Genomic DNA, 22,554 nt, shown 5'->3' with positions numbered 1-22,554 from the left:
TTCAAGCCGGGAAGAGAAACGACGTGGGCTCCATCGGCGGGCAGTGAGGTGAAGGCAGCGTACGCCTCCAATACTCCGACGAAGTCACCCAGCCTCTCGAGGTCTGCAGTTTTGTTCGGTGTCGCGTTCGCCTGCGTTTTGAAAGGTGCTCGTATGAACCACTAGACTGTAGGAACATTGCCTTTTTTGGTGTTTCAATAGTTGGTTCTCTGTGAAGTCTGTGCGAGTTTTAAGCATGCGCGCCCTCAAGGAAAGAACTGTGTTGCCTTGTAGCTCACACTAAACTTTTTTACACCCTTTTTGGCCGAAAAGGGTGTAAAAACCTTGTCCCATGGCTAACACCTTTAAAAGGTGTTTTCGCCAAAAAAGGGTGTACGGACGAAAAAAGGGTGTAAGAACAAAAAAAAGGTGTTGAGGATGCTCAACACCCTTAAAGGGTGGTGAGGACGCTCAACACCCTAAATAAAGGGTGTTGAGCATCCTCACACCGTTTTTTAAAGGTGATGACATGCGCAGTACCATGGTGTTGCGCATGTCATCACCATAGCCTTGGAGGCTTGCGACCTATCACCATGGTGTCCTAATGCAATTCATGGCGACACGTGTATGTCTGGAGGCTCTGTAAGTAAATGAAATGCAACAATTTATGACTAATGGCATAATTTTAAGTTATATATACAGTGATCCCTCGTGGCATCAAACTCGGATATCTTGAAATATCGGTTAACTTGACATGACACACAAAAAAAAAACGTAGTAGTCTGAACCAAAAAAGAAGAAATAATCGAACTTCCCAATTTCATGCACGTGACGATCACAACATTGGTGCACTAGAGGGACCACTGAAAACCGTTATCAGTGTGCTCACTACACATTAGCATTCAAGTGATACAACTAGACAGAACTGGACCTCCACTACAATTGCAATCATGTTTTCTGGTGGTAGCTTCCAAAAACAATATCCCATGTGATGTGCACCCGTAAAGAACTTGTATTGGTATTTGTCGTCACAACTTTTTTAAAAGGCAGACAACCACATTTATAAGTTCTATTGACCATAAATTGCACAATTTCTTTTGTGTCAAAAATCTTGAGACTCAAGCCGAATGAAACCACGTTTTCCGAACAAACTTTTACAATCGACAGTAAATGTTGCAACACAAAAAAAGAAACAAGAATGTTTGCAATATTCTGTGCATGAATCCTGAGACTAAAACTAATTCACAACCATAAACTATGATTGAGGTGTCTATTAATAAACATTTTGGCAACTTCTCTTAAAACTTTACAGCCAAGCACATACCAAATATTAAGATACAAGCAATTATGAACTTCCTTCCCTCCGAATGCAATGAGGTGGACACAGCAGTCTGAACTATAAAGAACATTTACCTTTGACCCATCCTATAGCCGGTATTCATTGAAAAGTTTAGCTGTCAATTTCTTCGTTTGGCAACACTGAAATAGCCACGAACATGGCTGATCGCACGGCTCGTGCCACTGCGGCCGCACGCCGAAGAAAAATATAACACCGACGTGCGTCGCCTGCTCCGTTTCAACCGATTCTCAACAGTGGTGTCATCAAAGTTGTTATTAAAAGCACTCGCGTTGGAGTCAAGGCATTACTTTGCGTTCGGCGGGCTAGAGCTTGGAATGTCCAAACCATATCATGCGCTTAGCACGGACAAGTACCGCCAGAATCCAAGCACACCCTTTAGAGTGCTTGGATTCTTTCGCCGCAGGAGCACCCTTTTCTGCCCAAAATATCATAGGTAGGGCTTTTCCTGCAAAAGCACCCACCTAAAGGGGTACAAAAAGGGTGCATCATCCTCGGTTCACAAATGGCGCTGCAGGTGTGCAGCCACATATGGCACAGTATGACACACAATTACGGTATGAAACATTCGTGCTTTCCAAGCTCCGTTCTATGAGACATTCCATTAAAGCTCAATGTCAGCTGATAATTTACTTGAACTTTCTGACCCACCGATTTTTGAAACATCCATTTATAAAGTCTAATATTACAGCCAAATCGCAGTACAGAAGTTGTATCATTAGAGGATGTTGATTATTCGAAACGGTGTTAAAAATTCAATTTTATGTTCATTTTGCTATACTGCAGCGCACATCCTTCGACCTTCACTGCACAGCATAAACGTGTTATGCAGTGAAAGCAAGAAGGCGTGCAACAAATCAACTGCACAAAAGTTCTTCGAACCTTAAAACCCTTGGCTTCTCAGCATTTCATCAAACTTCCAATCACGGTAGCTACTCGCAATGTTTAGTGCCTTATTCTTGAGCTGAGCAGAAAAGCTCAATATTAAGGCAGACCAAATACAATATGTATACTTCCCTACGTACTGTGGCTTTATTCTACCCATAAAAGTTGGGTCCCCACTGCCACTTATTTTATTTTACATTATTCTTTTTGCTTCATGAAAAATGACCCCACATAGATACCAAGAACTGTAAACATCACAGAACAATGCATATGGGTTCCCTGGTTGAAATGTGATGACATTGTTGTTATAGCAGTATTTTATCATGAGTCTAGCTTGTGCATGGTGCCTTGCATTATGTCCCTGCTGGTGGATGTGGGGTCATTTTTCGATGTTGCAAATGAAAAGCCAACAGCCAGTGCCCATTAGTTTCGTCTAGTATTACGAGGTGCGTCATGGGAACCATCAAACCCGTCTATAGCCCTTTTAAGAGTTGACTAGAAGTAAAATCAGCAATATTATCAATAAAACGTTTAGCATCTTTTTTATTAGCAGCTTTACTGTTGCTACTTGCCATATTTAGGTTTTTTCTGCTTTTCTTAATGACATTTTTGTTTCGCTGAGAAGGTGCATAACCAATGAAAGCTTTTCTGCAAACCTTTGGTAGCTATGCAATTGTTAGAAAATATTTTACTAAATAAGGCAGCTTAAACTTAGAATACTTGCATTTAGAAACATTAAAATCAATTTAAATTGATCATACATTTCTGGCTGTTTTTACACAAAGCTGCACATGGGATATTAAGTGCACCGCGAGGAGGGCTCTGGATTAGCTTTGGCAACTTTGGGATATTTATTGTGGACTTAAATCTCCACACATGGGTATTTTCACTTTCTGCCTCCACCAGGAAAATGGCCACCAATTTAGAGAGCTATTCTTACTAGTATTTGATGTACATTTTAAAATAATCTCAAGTATTATAGCCACAAAATTATTCTCTACAACAGCACCCAGCGGGTGCTGTTATAGAGAGATTGTGCACTACACCAGACAATGTACTACACTGTCGAGAGCTTTGACATCTACAAAGCAAGCTAATACTGGTAAAATGTTTCATACCATAATTACTGTGTGTTCAAAGCTCACGTGTGAAGTACAGATACTGGTGCTTCAGCAAGAACCGAGGATGAGCACCCTTCCTGGTTCTGAAAAAAAATAAACATGGAAAAATGCTTTAAGCAGGATTAAGAAACAGGGTTGAAAGAAAGTGAGCAAGCAATTCTTTCAAAATATGCAAAGCAATGCAAACAAATATTTATTTCAACTTCATGTCTACAAAAGACAATCTCATTAAGGCTGGTAATGGGGTCTTGGGTAAAAAAGAGCAGAGAGCACTTATGTAAATGCTACAGGGAACCTTCAAGCCAAAAATTGCTTGAGCACTTAAACTAATCACTGTTGAACAAATTCATGAAAATTCAATGGATGAAAAACCAGCGGTAAACACAGGACACAGTTAAAAGAGAACAACAGGACAAGCTTATCCCGTCGTTCTCTTCCGTACCCTGTGTTTTCCACTGGTTTTTCATCCATTCAAACATGTACCAACTAGCACAGTTCGATGCCTTGGTATCATAAAAAGACTAATTGTCACTCCTTACAGACAGTTGAAAAAAAAGAAAGTATAAAGCAGGTGACAAAATTAAAATGACAGCAGATTGGTTAACTTTTAATTTTAAGTGATAATATAAAAAATAATGGCATGAATGAAAGTGAGCAGCAACCACAGGACCATGATGCTAGGCCAACATTCCACTTTGAAGCAAAATATCCGCTTTCAACGCTACATAGGCCAAACATGCAATGCGGCAACCCTTTAGGCCCACAAAACCTTCCATAATCTTTAAAAAAGCTACAATTTAGTTGAGAAAAACTGACCACAACAAATTGGAATTGACAACTAGATACAGTTGTCACACCCAAGCAAGCCGGCGAAAGATGAACAGATATCTAGCTGTTCTACCCCCTATTTGTGCCCTAGCCTCTGATCCGCTGCAGCAAACAAAAAAATTGTTTATATGTAGAACTATGGCTCTTGGTCAAACATAGACAGTTCTAATGAAGGAGCCAAGTAGGTTCCGAAACGTTGGGAACGCTTCGGATAAAGTCCTTGGTTAGAGTATTATATTTGTTTCCATCAAACACAAAAAAAATGCATGGTAAAGCGCTAACATTAACTTTGTCTACAGCGGTTCCTTCATGGTAACATCACTACAGGAACCAAAAATACAATACAGTGCATTAAAGGGGCCATTCGGACAACATAGAAGTTCGCTTCGTTCGAAATATTTCCTGTTTTATAGTGCCCCACCGCTTCAGCAAATGATGCTCCTCCACTGAGAAATTAATTTAGGTTAAAAGTCTGATTCTCCCACCATATCGTGTGTTTTTGGGATGTCAGCAATGAAGCCATAAGTGCATGTAATCAAACAAACTACTGCGTCACTCGGGTCCGCAGCCTTGCTAGCCATCAGTCCTCCCAGGTGGAGCTACCATACTCATCCCCAAACCGTTGTTTGCCATTGCTTTGTTTTTGACCGCGTCTGCACCTGGCTTGTTTTCGTTACTGTAGAAAGTAATGGTTTTGTGAAACATGAGGTATCCTCGACAAACAGGGTCACGTAAGACAACATCGCCTATGCCAATCGGCCAGGGCCGTGCAAGCCAACTCCAAAGCGGCGGAGTGCTGTGCAGCTAAAACAAGCATAGTGCACGCCGTACCAACAGCAGTGCGCATCGGTACTTGTATGTGTACGCGTATTTTCGTAACTTTCATTGTTTACTGCCCCATTTTTACTGCTGTAAAATGAATATACATTACATTTAAGCGCAAATAGCTCATTCGGCATGCTTATAAGGCCTGCCCAATTTGCGTTTGCTTTTGCCGGCCTCAGCCAATCGCACAGCTGGGGACATATGACATCATAGGTACTGCTGTGGGAAATGAGCTAGTGGGTCGCATGGCCATTCCCTTTTTCCTAATTATATAGCTTATTCGAGTGAAGTGCAGCTAAAAATGGTGTCAGTATGATTCTAACGAGGCAATCTGTCGAATGAATCAAACTTGTGTGTTGTCTGCATGGCCCCTCTAAGCAAAGACAAGGCAGCCAATTTTTTTATTTAGGCTGCCTTCATGCACACAGTACGGGACTCCTGACATATTTACAGTTGCAATAAAAATCAGAAATAGAACGAATATACATTGGACACTCCACAATGTCCAAAAACAAAGGAATAATGTGCGAGTGAGCTACCTAAAACACTGCGACAGAAGATCATATACATCAAGGCAACTAATAAAAACCATGGCTAGTGCATAGCCACTACGCAGCTCATTTGTTAAGAGCTTATGTGCGTCCCCACAAGTTGGCTGTGTAAACCCACTGACACCTAACAGAGTCCAAGGTTCGACGAAAACTCGTCAGGGGAGGGTGATTCATTGATGAAATACAAGCAGGCACTCGCCTGGTCAAAAACAAATAAATAAAGACGCCTTGGGGCCCCTACTGGCCCCTTGTTCACAATGAAGAGGGGGTGAAAGGTCGCGACTATCTATAGGTTCGGTGGCGCAGATTGCGCATGTATATCTCGGGGAGATTACCCCGCTACCGGTTAATCGTGTTTTTAGTTGGTTGAATATGCTCTGATCCTAAAAGTAGTCGTGTTGACAGGCGCTTCTCTGATGCGATTATGCTTGCGGAATCCTAATCGATGGAGTGGTCAGTAGCCAGGTGATGATCCGCCGAGGCAATTCAACTTGCATTGCCTTTTTTGACATCGTTCTGGTGCTATTGAATTCTTTTAAAAATTTCCAGTTTCACCTATGTAGGATTACGAACGAAAAAGAGACGCCGACCAGTCCAAACAAAACGTACTGACGTTTGGGCTTCCAGCACGGAAGCCTTGTTCACAATAAATGCATCACCAGAAGTGGGTCGTTTAGGTGGGCTTAAATAATCGCTGCAAAGAGCGTGCGTAGATCGGGTTTAGATTTCCGTCGTTACGATTGACTGTGTTAGATGTGGTCTGAATGATTAGTGATTCCAGATGTAGCGGTGATGCTGTCACTTTTTCTGTAGCGACGATTCTTGCATTGTCCCAATCAATCTTGTGGTCATTCACGACGGCGTGTTCGGCTAAAGCATTGTTGCGGACGCTTTTATTCTTTACGTCACGTGCGTACTGCTGCAGACGATTCTTATAATTTCCTGATTCCCCGATATACACGCCACTGCAGTCTGCACAAGGTATCTCGTATACCACACCGGGGAAGCGCTCCTTGGGCAAGCGGTCCTTGACTCTCACGAGCTCATGGCGCATCTTTTTGGCTGGAACGTGGGCCACCTGCACGTCATATTCCCGTAGGATACGTGCCAAACATTCACTTGTTCCTGGAAGGTAGGGCACAGGAGCTCACTTCATCGGGGCAGTTGGCGTTCCGTTGCGTTTTTAAAGTGCCTAGGGTAACCGCAGCTAGCCAGGTCGTCCCGTACCTTTGCCGTGTCCACCGCCGCATTCTTGGGCTTCGAGCACAATCTTTTCGCACGCTGCAGTAGCGTTCTAACAACAGCCGTCTTGCGGGAAGCGGGGTGCACGAAGTTGAAGTTCAGGTAGCGGCCTGTGTGCGTTTCCTTGCGGTACACGCTGAAACGTAGCCTCTGGCCCTGCCGAGACACGAGGACGTCCAGGAAGGGAAGTTTGCCATTGGCCCCCTCTTCTGACGTGAACTGAATGGCACGTTCCATACTGTTGAGGTGGGCCAGCAAGCTGTTCGCCGCGTCTTTCTGAACGACGCCGAAACAATCGTCGACATAACGCAAGAACACTTTTGGTTGAGGGGCAAAGGAGGCTAGCGCGCGTGCTTCCAGCGCTTCCATAGTCAGGTTCGCCGCCGTGACCGAAATAGCGGCACCCATTGGAGTCTCCTGCCTTTGCTTGTAAAAATGGCCTATAAAGACGAAGTACGTATTGTTGAGGCAAAAATCTAGAAGCCTACGTAGTTCTGGCACATCCATCGGTGATCTCTTAGGCAACGTCTGATCAGCCTTGAGAGCAGCGGTGCATAGGTTGACAGCCAGGTCAATCGGAATGCTCGTGAAAAGGGACTTCACGTCGAAGGACACCATCAAGTCGTCTTTCTCGATCACGGTGTTGCGAGTGTTCTCGACAAAATCGAAAGAATTACGAATGTGAGTGGTCCCTTTACCGACGAGCGGCGCCAGAACTTGGTGCAGGAACTTCGACAGGTGGCCCTGCACCAAGTTCTGGCTCCGCTCGTCGGTAAAGGGACCACTCACATTCGTAATTCTTTCGATTTTGTCGAGAAGACTCGCAACACCGTGATCGAGAAAGACGACTTGATGGTGTCCTTCGACGTGAAGTCCCTTTTCACGAGCATTCCGATTGACCTGGCTGTCAACCTATGCACCGCTGCTCTCAAGGCTGATCAGACGTTGCCTAAGAGATCACCGATGGATGTGCCAGAACTACGTAGGCTTCTAGATTTTTGCCTCAACAATACGTACTTCGTCTTTATAGGCCATTTTTACAAGCAAAGGCAGGAGACTCCAATGGGTGCCGCTATTTCGGTCACGGCGGCGAACCTGACCATGGAAGCGCTGGAAGCACGCGCGCTAGCCTCCTTTGCCCCTGAACCAAAAGTGTTCTTGCGTTATGTCGACGATTGTTTCGGCGTCGTTCAGAAAGACGCGGCGAACAGCTTGCTGGCCCACCTCAACAGTATGGAACGTGCCATTCAGTTCACGTCAGAAGAGGGGGCCGATGGCAAACTTCCCTTCCTAGACGTCCTCGAGTCTCGGCAGGGCCAGAGGCTACGTTTCAGCGTGTACCGCAAGGAAACGCACACAGACCGCTACCTGAACTTCAACTCCGTGCACCCCTCTTCCCGCAAGACGGCTGTTGTTAGCACGCTACTGCAGCGTGCGAAAAGATCGTGCTCGAAGCCCGAGGATGCGGCGGTGGACACGGCAAAGGTACGAGACGACCTGGCTAGCTGCGGTTACCCGAGGCACATTATAAACACAACAGAACGCCAACTGACACGACGGGGACAACTGGACGTGCCTCCTGCCCCAATGAAGCGAGCTCCTGTGCATTACCTTCCAGGAACAAGTAAATGTTTGGCACGTATCCTACGGGAATATGACGTGCAGGTGGCCCACGTTCCAGCCAAAAAGATGCGCCATGAGCTCGTGAGAGTCAAGGACCGCTTGGACAAGGTGCGCTTCCCAGGTGTGGTATACGAGATACCTTGTGCAGACTGCAGCGGCGTGTATATTGGGGAATCAGGAAATTATAAGAATCATTCATCGGCAGCAGCACGCACGTGAAGTAAAGAATAAAAGCGTCCGCAACAATGCTAGCCAAACACGCCATCGTGAATGACCACAAGATTCATTGGGACAATGCAAGAATCGTCGCTACAGAAAAAGTGACCATCACGGCTACATCTGGAATCACTAATCATTCAGACCACATCTAACACAGTCAATCGTAACGACGGAAATCTAAACCCGATCTACTCACGCTCTTTGCAGCGATTATAGAAGCCCACTTAAACGACCCACTTCTGGTGATGCATTTATTGTGAACAAGGCTTCAGTGCTGGAAGCCCAAACGTCAGTACGTTTTGTTTGGACTGGTCGGCGTCTCTTTTTCGTTCCTAATGTACCCTCCCGGTAAGACGGGTTTCCGTCATGCTCTCGATTTCACCTATGTAGGATGCGTCGCAATCCTTGCATGGAATTTTGTAGGCAACACCGGGGAATCTTGTTTTTTCTAAAGGGTCCTTCACGCGTACCAGCTTCTGATTAAGCCTGTTCGTTGGCACGTGTGCAATTTTAAAGCCATATGTGCCAGACACCCTGGCAAGAGCTTCACTGATGCCTTGCGTGTAGAGGACGGCAGCGCGGTTTTGCCTGTATTTTTCAGGAACCCTTTCGGGGGAGGCAACTGAAGACCGCAATTGTTGCGTCCTCACAAGCTTTGAAGGGTAGCCATTGCTGCGAAGGTCCTTCCTTACCACGGCTAGCTCTTGCTTGCGCAGACCAGGCTCAGAGCAGATTCGTGATGCGCGTGAGAAGAGTGCAGCGGCGACGGAGCGTTTTTGGCCTATAGGATGCGCAGAGTCGAACCCCAGGTATCTACTCGTGTGGGTCGGCTTTCGATACACACTGGTTGTAAATCCTTTGGCCGACCGTCTCACAAGTACGTCGAAGAAGGTGATCTGTCCATTATTTTCCTGTTCCATGGTGAACTGGATGCTTGGAACACAAGAGTTTAGATGCTCAAATAAAGGCATTGCGTCTCGGCGGTGGATCACACAAAAACAGTCGTCTACGTAGCAGACAAACATCTTGGGGCCGTCTTGTACGAGTATAGCGCAGAATTTTCTAGAGCCTCTAAGGCAATATTCGCACAGACTGCTGAAACGGAAGCTCCCATCCCTGTTCGAAACCGCTGGTCCGTTGAAAACAAAATATATGTGTTCTGCAGGCCAAATTCCAGGAGACAATATAAGTCTTGCGTCTCAATTGGCGAACGTGAAGGCAGAGATGCATCGTTCTCGAGTAGATCCTTGCAACTCCGGACCGCGTAATTTTGCCTGGAATTTGGCCTGCAGAACACGTTTTGTTTTCAACGTATAATGTTACAAGCAGCAGTTTGGAACAGCGATGGGAGATTCCATTTCAGCAGTCTGTGCGAATATTGCCTTAGAGGCTCTAGAAAATTCTGCGCTATGCTCGTACAAGACGGCCCCAAGATCTTTGTCTGCTAAGTAGACGACTGTTTTTGTGTGATCCACCGCCGAGACGTAATGCCTTTAATTGAGCATCTAAACTCTTGTGTTCCAAGCAACCAGTTCACCATGGAACAGGAAAATAATGGACAGATCGCCTTCCTCGACGTACTTGTGAGACGGTCGGCCAATAGATTTACAACCACTGTGTATCGAAAGCCGACCCACACGGGTAGATACCTGGGGTTCGACTCTGCGCATCCTATAGGCCAAAAACGCTCCGTCGCCGCTGCACTCTTCTCACGCGCATCACGAATCTGCTCTGAGCCTGGTCTGCGCAAGCAAGAGCTAGCCGTGGTAAGGAAGGACCTTCGCAGTAACGGCTACCCTTCAAAGCTTGTGAGGACGCAACAATTGCGGGCTTCAGTTGCCTCCTCCGAAAGGGTTACTGAAGAAGACAGGCAAAAACGCGCTGCCGTCCCCTACACGCAAGGCATCAGTGAAGCTCTTGCAAGGGTGTTTGGCACATATGGCGTTAAAACTGCACACGTGCCAACGAACAGGCTTAAGCAGAAGCTGGTACGCGTGAAGGACCCTTTAGAAAAATCAAGATTCCCCGGAGTTGCCTACAAAATTCCATGCAAGGATAGCGATGCATCCTACATAGTTCACTGGAAATTTTTAAAAGAAGAATTCAATAGCACCAGAACGATGTCAAAAAGGGCAATGTAAGCTGAAATGCCTTGGCGGATCATCACCTGGCTACTGACCACGTCATCAATTGGGATTCCGCAAGCATAATCGCATCAGAGAAGCGCCTGTCGACACTACTTTTAGAATCAGTGCATATTCAACCAACTAAAAACACGATTAACCGGTCGCGGGGTAATCTCCCCGAGACACACATGCGCACTCTGCGCCACCGAACCTCTAAATAATCGAGACCTTTCACCCCCCTTTCATTGTGATCAAGGGACCAGTAGGGGCCCCAAAATGTCTTTATTTGTTTATTTGTTTTTGACCAGGCGAGTGCCTGCTTGTATTTCATCAACACCGAACTAACCCGCCAGAATCACCACTTTATAGACATTGAGCAATTCTTTGAATTGGTTTATTGTAGCAAGCAACCACTTTATGGACATTGAGCAATTCTTTGAATTGGTTTATTGTAGCAAGCTGTCTTGTTTATTTCCTTATTTTTTTGGCATTTCCTGTCTCATTTGAAATTGGGAGACCAGATAGCTTTTACTACGGGTCATGCACTGGTGACAACAAATATTTGATTTCACTTTAAACAATTTTGAGTTCTGTTTTATTGCTCACCAGCCAATGACCTGAAATATAAGAGGCTCTTAAAACATGTGCTGGCATTTCTTTCCTGCACTGTAGTACAACTAATCATGACTTTTATCATATTTTGTTCACAACTTGTAATATTTAGAAAGTATTCAGCTGAATGAAAACGTTATTTCAGAAGCATGCGCAATCAACAAGGCCTCAATGACTCTCCCCACGTGGTTCACTTGTTTCTGTCACAAATAACCTGATTGCAGCCACATTCCACCCAAGACGAAGGTAACATACCCTCTGGGATGATGAATATTTAAAATGCCTTACGAGTAAGTGCTCAGCACATGAAATTGTGGCATTAAAACAGAAGATCCGTCTGCGGCATCCTTCACTTGGGGCACCGCTTGATCACAAACTTCGAGAAGCTGAAAAATGCTCCATGCGCCGCTCCAGCCAGCAGAAACAATGGAGGACGCAAGTTGGTAGGTGGACCGTTGGCATCCTGCGATTGTGAAGATTTTTATTTAGTAGATGCTCTTCTTTTTGTACCATTGTTCATTTTTCCTTTAACAAGCAGCTGAACTCCTGCAGGTTCTACGAATCATACAAGCATAATAAAATGCAGCAATGCAGAACAATTGGCAGGTTACCTCAATTTTTCTTTTCTAGGAATGAAAACAATGTAGGTAATCTATACACAACTACAATCAAACCTTTCAATTTTTACCTACTTCACTCCTAACAAGCCCGCATACACGTTAGACATGTGAGAAAGCTGCTACATTTATGCCCACAAACTTAATCAGGCATCAGAAATCGGCAGGGAACGACGTGTTACCTTTAAATGGCACTTTTTTTTGTTCAAAACACGTAAATGGGCGAGAAAGGCCCATAACTATGATTTCGTACCCTTATCTGGAATGGTTTTCAGGCAATGCTTACATCTCACTTCAGTACCTTCAGGTGGTGGAGATCTTTGAAAACTCATTGCGGGCAAGTGGGATGTGTTCAAGCTCTCGTATCTTGCCAGCATATGCTGGATTCCAGCATTCCCAATTCAACGTGACGACTCGAATGTGGTGGATGCAAGAAAGAATAAGCACACGCCAAGGGCATAGCCGGGGGGGGGGGGGGTCCAGGTGCTCCCCCCCCCCCCTTCTTCATAATGTTTTATGCCAAGGCTGGGGTGCGGTTTAGGCAGCCTGAAAAACCGCCTGAAGTTACCTGCAGTTTTAAGGACATTCTTGCTCACATAAAGCTGAAAACAAGGGCTATGTCAACGTCTGATCCCTGCGCCCGCTCCAGATGCTGTACCTGTCAATATATACAGCCCGGCTGCATTTCGCGCCGGATACACCGACAAGCACCGGGAACCTGCCGCGAGCCGATCAAAACAGCCCCACTGTTTCAATGGCGGAACAGCACGGCCGGGGAATGGCAGAACAGCAGGAAAAGCCGCATATAGGCTTACATGTGGTCGGGAGCGTGTCATTCCTTGTCTTTACACTGGTACAAAGTATAATCACATGACAGAGCATGTCGCTGTATTTTGTTCAGTCAACTATCAATCCTTGATATGTTTATTTTTCTACTGACATCGCATTTCATTGACTATTGCAGATCCATAATTTCTGCTGCATAAAAAGCATTGCTCTGCCCATGTTGTATTTCCTCCACATGTCAACAAAACTACACAATTCTCCTTATTGCGGAGCTTTGTTTTTTCGGCACTATTCCACTGTTTCCTTGACCTCCCTCTTGGTTAGAATCAGCATTCTGTATTTGCTTAACCGGAATTTTACTGAAGCCATGTCTGTTTCGATTTAACAGATAGAAATATAATGAAATTTAAGAAACGTGCAACAAGCTCAACATTCAACAGCAGTGCAATAAGGTGTTCTGCTTAGCGCAAGTGTACTACTCACGTTACTAGCACAAAAAATAACAAAAGGCGATTACTTAAGGACGAAGACGCACGTTTGCTAGCTTCACCGCCATAATATACGAATGCGCCGCATGTACAGTCCACTGCGATTCGATGGTTGTCGCGGGAAAGCTACTCTTTCAAACGAAGCAGAAAGAACACCAGCTTTAGCAAATATTCCATGCAAGTTTCGTTATCGTCGGCGTAATAAAGGGCAACCAAGTCCAAGTCTGTGCTTGATAACAACGAATGTACAGCTTGAAACCCAAAGGGTGGCAAGTCAGTCGTGCGGGCCATTGTTGTATCATGGAACAGCCAACAAGGGAGCGAAGAGTGCGAAATCTCTATTTCCATGGTTCCGAAACGAAACCGTGGGCTGGTGGCACGCTTGGCCGCTCGATGCAGGCGCGATAACCTTCAAATCGTGCTCGACTGTACTTCATAGCTGACAAGAAAACTTAATAGTCCCTTTTCTAAAGGAAAATCTAAAACACGAGAATCTTGATAGCAAACATTCAGTGTTGGCCTCCACTTCCTCCCGACGAACTTCGGGGACCGCGCGCCACTCACGAGCGCACTCATGATCACGCTCACGAGCGCGGGTCCGCCTAACCACCTGCTCTGCGGACGAATGATTCGCCCGTGGTCTGCCCATAGACCAGCGAACGGGAATTTAGGTGATCCTAATTATCATCACCATCTAAGCTCCTTAAAGGAGCCATGAAGAGAAAACACAAGTTTGGTTCATTCAAAAGATTGTCTCGTTAGAATCATACTGACACCACTTTTAACGTAAACTTCGCTCAAATAAGCTGCATAATTAGGAAAAACGGGAATGGTCATGCGACCCACCAGCTCATTTCCCGCAACAGAACCTATAATGTCACATGAGCTAAGCTCTGCGATTGGCGGAGGCTGGCAGAAGCAGACGCCAATTAGGTAGAGCTTACAAACTAGACGAATGAGCGATTTGCGCTTAAATTTAGGGCACATTCTTTACAAAGCAATAAGAATGATGGGACAAACAGTGGAAGTTACGAAAGCACATGTAAACATAGAAGTACTGATGCGTTCTGCTGTTCGTACTGCGCACAGCATGCTTGGTTTAGCTGTGCACAGCACTGCGGGGCTTGGGGTTGTCTCAGACGACACTGGCCGATTGACGCAAGCAACGGTGTCTTACGTGACCCCATTTGTCGAGCGAGCACTGTTTCAGGGAACGAATATTTTCTCCCAGAACAAAAACAAGCCAGATTTAAATGCGGGCAAAAACAAACCAAACGCTTGCCACGGTATGGTGGCGCCATCTAGGTTACAGAACGTAAAAAAAACGCGGGAACAAACCAACACCGCTGTACAGGGTGGAGACAACCTTTGAACGGTCCCGTGCCGCCGCAATTGGGCCAACAGGCTCAACGCGTTATTCTTTTCGTTTCCCACGAGACCTAGCAACGCGAAACAGACAATATGATTCAAACTTCTTCAGTAAACCGCGTTGCGGCGATAATTTTAGCGCGGTTTTGACACAACGACTTGCTTCGGCGGCGAGCGAGCAACCGAAAATGGCGGCGCCAGCGTATGCGTGTCTCTGCCCTGTACGGCGGATGCGTGAATGAAGGTACTCTAGGCTGCAGAGCGGTCGGTTCCTGTGATGTCATTTGGGACCACGAAAACGCACGATTGAGCGGGAAAATCAAAATTTTAACCTAAATTGTTTAATTTCTCAGTGAATAAAGCACCGTTTGTATCCAGACAAGCGCTGGGGGCACTATAAAACACGAAATCTTTCGAATAAAACCAACTTGCATTTTCTCTTCATGGCTCCTTTAAGGTGGGCTTTACAGTTAGCGTTGAGCATACACAAATCGCATGTTAAAGTCAGTTATTTCAAGCATCGTTTGCAAAACAACGCGCAAGATGCCTTGCCTACATATTTCCCCGTCCCATCTTTTGGTCGACCACGGCTCCCCCCCCCCCCGAAAAAAAATTCCTTGCGCCTGGCAAACGCCCAATCAGGAGTACGTTCAGCATGCACGTCGGTTGTTTAAAAAAAAGGGTGTAATGCATTGCTCAGAAGACTCAATGCTTGCACGCATCTTGGAGCAGCAACGGCCTTGGCAGATGTGTTTGAGTGGTTTTCCTCTCTCATAACATCCACAGTGCTTTCAGGAAAAGCCCCAGGCCTAACGATTAGCATGTTCCAGTTAAGAATAAGGCTGCGGATACTTTACATTTTTCAAATCTTTTTCTTTGTGGAAGGATGTTTGTTTATTGGCGGTACAGCACTAGCGTGCGTAAATCGCAGCCTTCAGAACCCCAATCAGGCATGTTTAAATGGTACAGGCAGTTACATAACTATTTGAAAAAGTGAACTGCAAGGACTGTCAATTCACATGATAAACATCCAAAAAATAGCTGAAAACAGATCTGGTAAGGCTTTATCGAAGACTAAACTACAAAGGTAATAACATTTTTGTGTCACCACCTAAGAAATATGGCTTCACCGTAAACATGACTAACACCAGGAAGTTCGTATACATGGTGATTAACTGCTACGCCCACATTATGATTTTGGGTGAAACTTTGAGTTTTCCGAAATTAACAATAAAGGTTGCCATTGAGCGCCTACATGTTAGGTTATGCATGAAACACCAATAATTGTTACGGGGGAGAGAACTTGTACATACATGTGATCGAACAATATTCAAGTATGATAGCCCACTGTGCTACCAAAACTGTGTTTGAAAACTTACGTTCTGGCGGCCAAACACTGTTGACAATGCTTGTGGCTCTTGTCCGGTTGAATGGAGGGACGTGATGCGCTCAGACCGTCCAGAGGTCTAGAACGGGATGACACATGATTACCACACATGCAAGAATGGAAATGATTAGGTGCACGAATGTTACGTCTCGGGCAACACAACATTCAGCCAAAATCACTGCCCGCGTACCGCGGCACCGTACACATGGTGAGGTGGCTCGCCGAAATCGCAACGAAGCTTGCGAGGCGCGCACATTCGCTCGCAAACGATTCTCCCTCGCAATTCCCAACACGGCACAAACGACTGCGGTGATCAACGAAGCCGAAAACGCTGCGCAGCACAGTTTAGAGGAGTAGCCGCCCGTGTTCTGATAAACTACGCGTAAGACGTGGTTCGCAGTGGTGAACTCTGAAGCTGTTCAATATAGTGCTGCGGAATGGGAAACGTTACTGAGTTACTGAGCGCCACGGCGTTACTGAGCGCCAGTGCGTTTAGCGCTCAATGCAAGCACCACAATCTTTCGCACATCGCCTTTCTAGAGACGAGCCCTCTAGGTTCAACCTCGCCAGTTCAGTTAAACAATTCACACACGCGTGCTCCTGTTAACGAATCCTTAAAGCGGCGATGACAGCTACAAACGACATCCAGTGACAAGAAAGGCGGCAAATGTGACGAGACAGCTTACCGAGAGGAGCCGACGCAGAAGAGCGAGCGACGTTCAGAGGCAAGCGCCAACGAAATTAGCCGTCTTCAGGTGGCAAAGTTGTTCTCAAATACTCCATCGCGAAGTCGAACACGACAGACACAACCGAAGACGACGAGGTGCCCAATTAATCATAATAACTGCGCTTGTTTAACCGCACACCACTGTAAACACATAAGACGGGTCACGGGGTATCTGTTCCGGAATCCGGCCACGCCGCCGCGCGCCGTACTCAGGGAATCGGCCGTTGGCAGGGAGTTGCGTAAACAAATTAAAACGACAACAATAAATAATTGCCTCTTTTACTGAATATAACATAATCTTTAGGTTTATTATTTATTGTGTGTATTATAATAAAGAAGCTTAGATATTTAAAGTTTACAAACACAAAACGCGAACTGAAGCTTTTGGCGCTCGATTTGAACGTTAAAAAAAGCAGCAGATAGTAAGATAACACTGCGCAATGAAATTTGGCAGTGTTCTAGTGTAAGTAATCGTATTATTATTTGGCGTCTGTTTATTTAGCGCCCGATTTCATGCCCCTACCTCCCCAACTTTTGTTTTCTTTTGATATCTGCCTTGTTCTCCAACGTTGTTTCTGCAGGAGAAACTATGTGGTCTGTTTATTGCATTTGTACACAATATTTACGGTCGCTAACAATAAGAATGGAATAAAATTGTGATTGCTAGTACGTTATAACTCCACTGAGTGACGAGAATGACTGTTGTCAGAGAGGGCTATGATTGTGCTGGTGGGGCAGGAGAGGAACAGGGAACGACGGAATGATGATACAGATGTCACAGTTCAAGGCTGTGCTGTGCTCCGTGCAAGGCTGTAGAAAACAAAAAGTGGGAGGGGGAGTGTTATTCTGTCGAAGTCGTAACAAGCAAGGGCTGATATTTTTTCCTGTTTCAACGTCGGTGCTGCCGATGCTTTTTATTGAATTTGGCAGCTTTTTTTTTCTTTTGAACATTTCTGACGAGGTTGGGAGGATGGTGCAATGGGATGTCTTTTTGAAATTATATTGCATGCATGGCCTCAATCAATGAAGAGCTGAACACCTTACCCACACCCTTTCAACACCCTTCCTAAAAACAGGGTGTTGAGGTTGGTCAACACCCTTTTTTTCACGCAAAAAGGGTGGAGAGCTACGAAAAAGGGTGTGGAGATTCAAGAAAAAGGGTGTGAGGGCCTCCCAACACCCTTTTTTCAATTATTTTACACCTTTTTTGGCCAAAAGGGCGTAAAAAAGTTTAGTGTGCTGTATTAGAGTTAGTCGTAGTTCCAACAAACCTCAGAACAATTGTAGTGCATAAAAAATACAAGAGGCCAACTCTGCATGCAGTGCCACCTCATGAATACAGCAACACCAAGTGGGGCACAGGGTGCATCACTTGCCGTTTGTTGCCATGTGTGCCTGAATAATAAGACAGACAAAGGTTAGCTAAGAGAAGAGGATGAATAAAGGTCTGCGTCTGGGTGAAGGGCCACAACTGCGAACTGACATTGTATGGTTTAGCTGCAAAGGAACATTTAGTTCCTCTTCATTGTAGGCGGTCACTGCAAGTGTCACTACAAGTACGCTACCCTGAAGGGTGCTCCGCGGCACCGGAACGACGTGGTGGTGGGGCGGGGTGGCTGAGCCTTTTCAAATACTGTCGTCTGAAGGGCGTTCCTAACAATCCTTACGATGGCGCCAGCGTCAACAAAAGCAACTCGCTGACGAGTTCTATGAAAAACCCATACTCCAAGTAACGTGTTCTAATGTACGAGAGTAAAGATAATCAGGGGGAACTGGAATGCGATCATGAACCCAAATTTACTTTCGCCACCAACCCGAAATGAAACTTCATCTGATAAATCAACGTAATCGTTCCACTTACCAAGCTTGACACTCTACGACAAGAAGTAGGAGAGGCCAATAACCTATTAAATATGCGATTTCAACGCGCTTCGCGTTCCTGGCGTTGGTAAATACACCGTGGAAATCTTCTGCATTATTAATGATAAAGTAGGTTGTTTCGCCTACAACATATTGGTGGCATTTTGTTTAAAGGTTAGGGACAACTTTCATTGAACAAATTTTGTAGGCTGCATCAAAGCTAATATTACATTCATAGAAATATGGCCCTTGAATACTTGCATCCAAGCCATTCCAAACTGGAGCGTCTGGGTTGCGGAAAGATTTGACGACTCCAGTTGCTCGCATTATTACTTGATATCGTTACTGTGCCCTGTACGCTGTCCTTACTCGTGTTTCTACGGCGGAGCTGTTTCAGGTCAATCAGCTTCGTCAACCTGATGCAGGTCGTGTCTCACGTAGCCGCACGCGGCCAGAAGAACAGGCGCCACGGCCGATGGCGGTAAGCGCTGGCGAGCGACCAGGTGACCAGGCGAGCGAGAACAAACGCGTACTGCAAAGCGCCGTACCTGAAACGGCGAAGGAGAGGGTAGCGGCACCGGAAAGACGAAGTGATAGCATCCGCAATACCTTCCGGAGCTGCGCACTAGTATGCCGATAGCGGCGCCCGCGCAGTTCCTTCTCCAGCGACAGATGCCGCTATCTTAACCAAGGCCAAGGGCCTGCGACGCAACCCGGGAGCCCTAGGAAGCACCGTTTCCCCTCCCGTCTTTGTTCCCGCTCCGCGTGCAGGACTGGGAGCTGGTTCGCAGACCCGTCGTGAGGGGGCGCAGTGGTCTCGCAGGCTAACGATTAAATACGGAAACAACGGTGGAGAATCCAAAACAGCCAAGGTAACCAAAAAAGAGGCAAGGCAGATAGAAACGAATAAATGGAGAGAAAAAATGGAAGCTGCACCTTTGTTACAGATGTACAGGGCTGAGAAATTAGACATCGGGAAGGGAAGTTTCTACGATAGCTCCAAAGGTAGTGCTTTTGCTTTCTGAGGCAGGAGAAGGTTGCTTGCGAACTAAGAGCTTTGTGGTGAAGTATACACAAAATGATGGGGTATGCCTGGTCTGTGGAAAAGAAACACACTATGTGGCACATAGTGTTAGACTGCGAGGGGAGCCATCCAAGTCTAGAGGGAGACGTTCGTCTTCCAGAAGCCCTAGGATTTAATGGTAGCACAGAGGGAATTCACTTGAACGCTTTCCAGGCGACGAAAAGAGTATTACAATGCTGGTGGACGAAAAACAGAAAGGCGAATATTGCCTAGTACAGCTACCACCTGTAACAAAAAGTAAATATTTGGTGCCTGCCCTAAAGCAGCGCCAGTAATAAACGAAGAGTGTAACACATAAGTATATTAGTTTCTTTTGAATTTTTTGCAAGATGACAAATCATACCACTATCAATCATCATCATCGGCGTGTTTCTGAGGGGAGAGAGACTCCCGCTGGTGGCGTCTAGCTTCTGATTCCTTTGCCCGAACCGTAGAAATTGCACGGTGATAATGCTTCCGTCTTCAAGCGAGCGCCCTGTTGACGTTCCAGCCGACATAAGAGAACCACATCTACGCTTTTTGAGCAGATTTTACACTGTGTGCAACAGGTCCTGTTTTTCTGCAGCAATTTTCCGCAATACAAAAAATAACCAATACCTTGTCATTGTTCTTAGCTAGCACAGTATTTCTGGTTAATATTTTGCTGAGCATCTCGATGTCAGAGAAATTATTTACTTTTTTTTCCACAAGTAATTTACTCAGCTGTCTCGCCGGCTAAAAGCGATCCTTCAATATACCGACATACCTGTAGTCAGACGGCAATTTTTTCCCAAAGCTCCCCTTCCCTACTTATCGCTATTTTCTCTCTAGACTTCTCCGCAACAAATTGCGATCCTTACGGCGTTGTGGGAGGCGTGTAGGCACGATATTGTCTCCAAGTAATGATCCTTGACCTCCTTTGTGACCCATGACTTCGGATTTATATCATCACTGCGCAGCTCGCCTACGTCGTAGGCGTGCATAATCTCGTGTCCCATTATCTGAAATGGAAAACAGCCCATTTTCTATGGTGTCTTGAGCAGTTCCTATGCGCTTAATTTGACGAAAGAAATACTGGGCGCCCTCCTATTCTTTGCTGCATAAAAACTGCGGTTTTCTTATCCGAGAATAAATTTTGCGATATTTTCGAGTCAATGTTGAAAGTTGACCAAGCCAAACGTATCATGCATGAAGGTTTTAGTAAACCATGGATGCCGGAGCCCACAGGGCAAAGAGCGACTTATAATCGTGGTATTTGTTTATTTTGTATTACTCAAAGCTATGAAATCTGAAACTTATACAGAAATTTTATTGGTTAATTAGGTAACAAAAATAATATATTAATAATAGTCTATCACTTCGTAATTTACCGAACTTAAGAACTTCGGGTCGATCCTGTAAGCAGCATTCAAGATTTTAATAATTGCTCGCTGAGATGTTCATAGCGTGACGCAACAGGATTTCAAAGCGTGATAAAAAAGAACTGCTATATTAAACCACAAAACGCAATTCGCAATTTTAATGCGAACGGCCAGTTTGCCTAAATGGTTAGTGCCGTTTGACGTCGCAATGTTTTGGGTTTTATTTCAATTTACTTCATTTCGTGTTACGACAAGAATGTGTATAACACAACATTTGAGGAGGAAGTGCAAGTGTGACAGGCTGAATGGGGTCCTCGTGTTACCCATTAAACCGACGAAGCACCTGTAATAAGCGAAAATATAGCAATCAACGAAACGCAAAATAATATCAGCGTAATAAATTACGATACATATGCAAGAACAGCGCAAGCAAGAAAAATATTCTTAATGCAAGGAATAAAGAAACAAAACTCAACATGATACAGCCAAGACAAATTATCCATGTTAGAACAAAAACGCCCGCAAATTATTTTTAAATGTATCGACGGTACGGGGTGTTTTAATAGAGAGCGGTAGCTTGTTCCTAACGTGTATAGCTCAAAAGGTGTTCAAAACTTCCCGTAATTCGTTGCTACTTTCGGCAATAAATAGTTCATGTTTATAGAAAATCGAGTGCAGTTACAACGAGTAAATTGGTCTACCCTAAATAACTGAAGGGGTCTGGTTCCTATTAATAAAGTTATTAACTAATAGACCATGGGAATACTTAACAAGTTCTGAAACCGACATTTTATGCGTACGGAGCAAAGAAACCGCGTTCGATTGGATGTTGCTAAGGGTTATAATTCGAATAGCCTGATCTTGAATGTGTTGCAGTGGACATAAATGAGTTTTGTATGTATCTCCTCAAGATGATATGCCATATGCCAAGTGACTGTGTTGTAAAGGGTAGTGGGATAAGCATGCGTTCACTAAAAAAGGAACGAACTCCATAGAGCACTCTAGTACCGTAAGCTGCTTTTCTTGCTATAGATGCGATACGGTTATTCAATTTCAAGTTCTTGTCTATTTCCACGTCAAGAAATATCACACTCTCACACGGAAAGAGTACACTAGAATCAATGGTAATGCCAGGACATCCGGGAATGGTCCTTTGGTGTGTCGTGAAGATCATGAAGTTTAATTTGGCTACAATAATACTTAGCTGGTTATTTTTACACCACGCCAATAAATTAGATGCATTGGTATTAAGTTTATCTACTTATGAACCGACGCACTTGTATGACGTGAAAATTGTTGCGTCATCAGCATAAGTTGCTGTGTTAGAATAACTGAGACAAAGAGGAAGATAAATAATGTAAGTTATAAACAACAACGGGCCAAGGATTGACCCCTGTGGAACACCAGTATTTGTCATCTTAGTCTCAGAGGAACAATTTGACACACATACGACTTGTCCTCTGCTAAGCAGGTAAATGTGGTTTATATTGAGGGTAGGGCCGTTTGTACCCACCGAGTTCTATTTGTTA

General features: G+C 45.0%; 1 long non-coding RNA gene across 1 annotated transcript; it reads right to left on the bottom strand.

Moving 5' to 3' along the window:
- Positions 1-11,006: 11,006 nt before the first annotated feature.
- LOC144165220 (uncharacterized) lies at positions 11,007-16,931 on the bottom strand. The gene is made up of 3 exons (XR_013321414.1): positions 16,701-16,931; positions 16,007-16,093; positions 11,007-11,831 (listed from the first exon to the last, which is right to left on the bottom strand). It is a non-coding gene; the product is annotated as an uncharacterized LOC144165220 (long non-coding RNA).
- Between the last annotated feature and the right edge of the window lie 5,623 nt (positions 16,932-22,554).

Source organism: Haemaphysalis longicornis, unplaced genomic scaffold, assembly GCF_048455015.1.
Source record: "Haemaphysalis longicornis isolate Haplotype H1 unplaced genomic scaffold, Haemaphysalis longicornis Haplotype H1 scaffold_14, whole genome shotgun sequence".
Taxonomy (NCBI): Eukaryota; Metazoa; Arthropoda; class Arachnida; order Ixodida; family Ixodidae; genus Haemaphysalis; species Haemaphysalis longicornis.
This window is presented reverse-complemented; position numbering and strand designations above follow the sequence as displayed.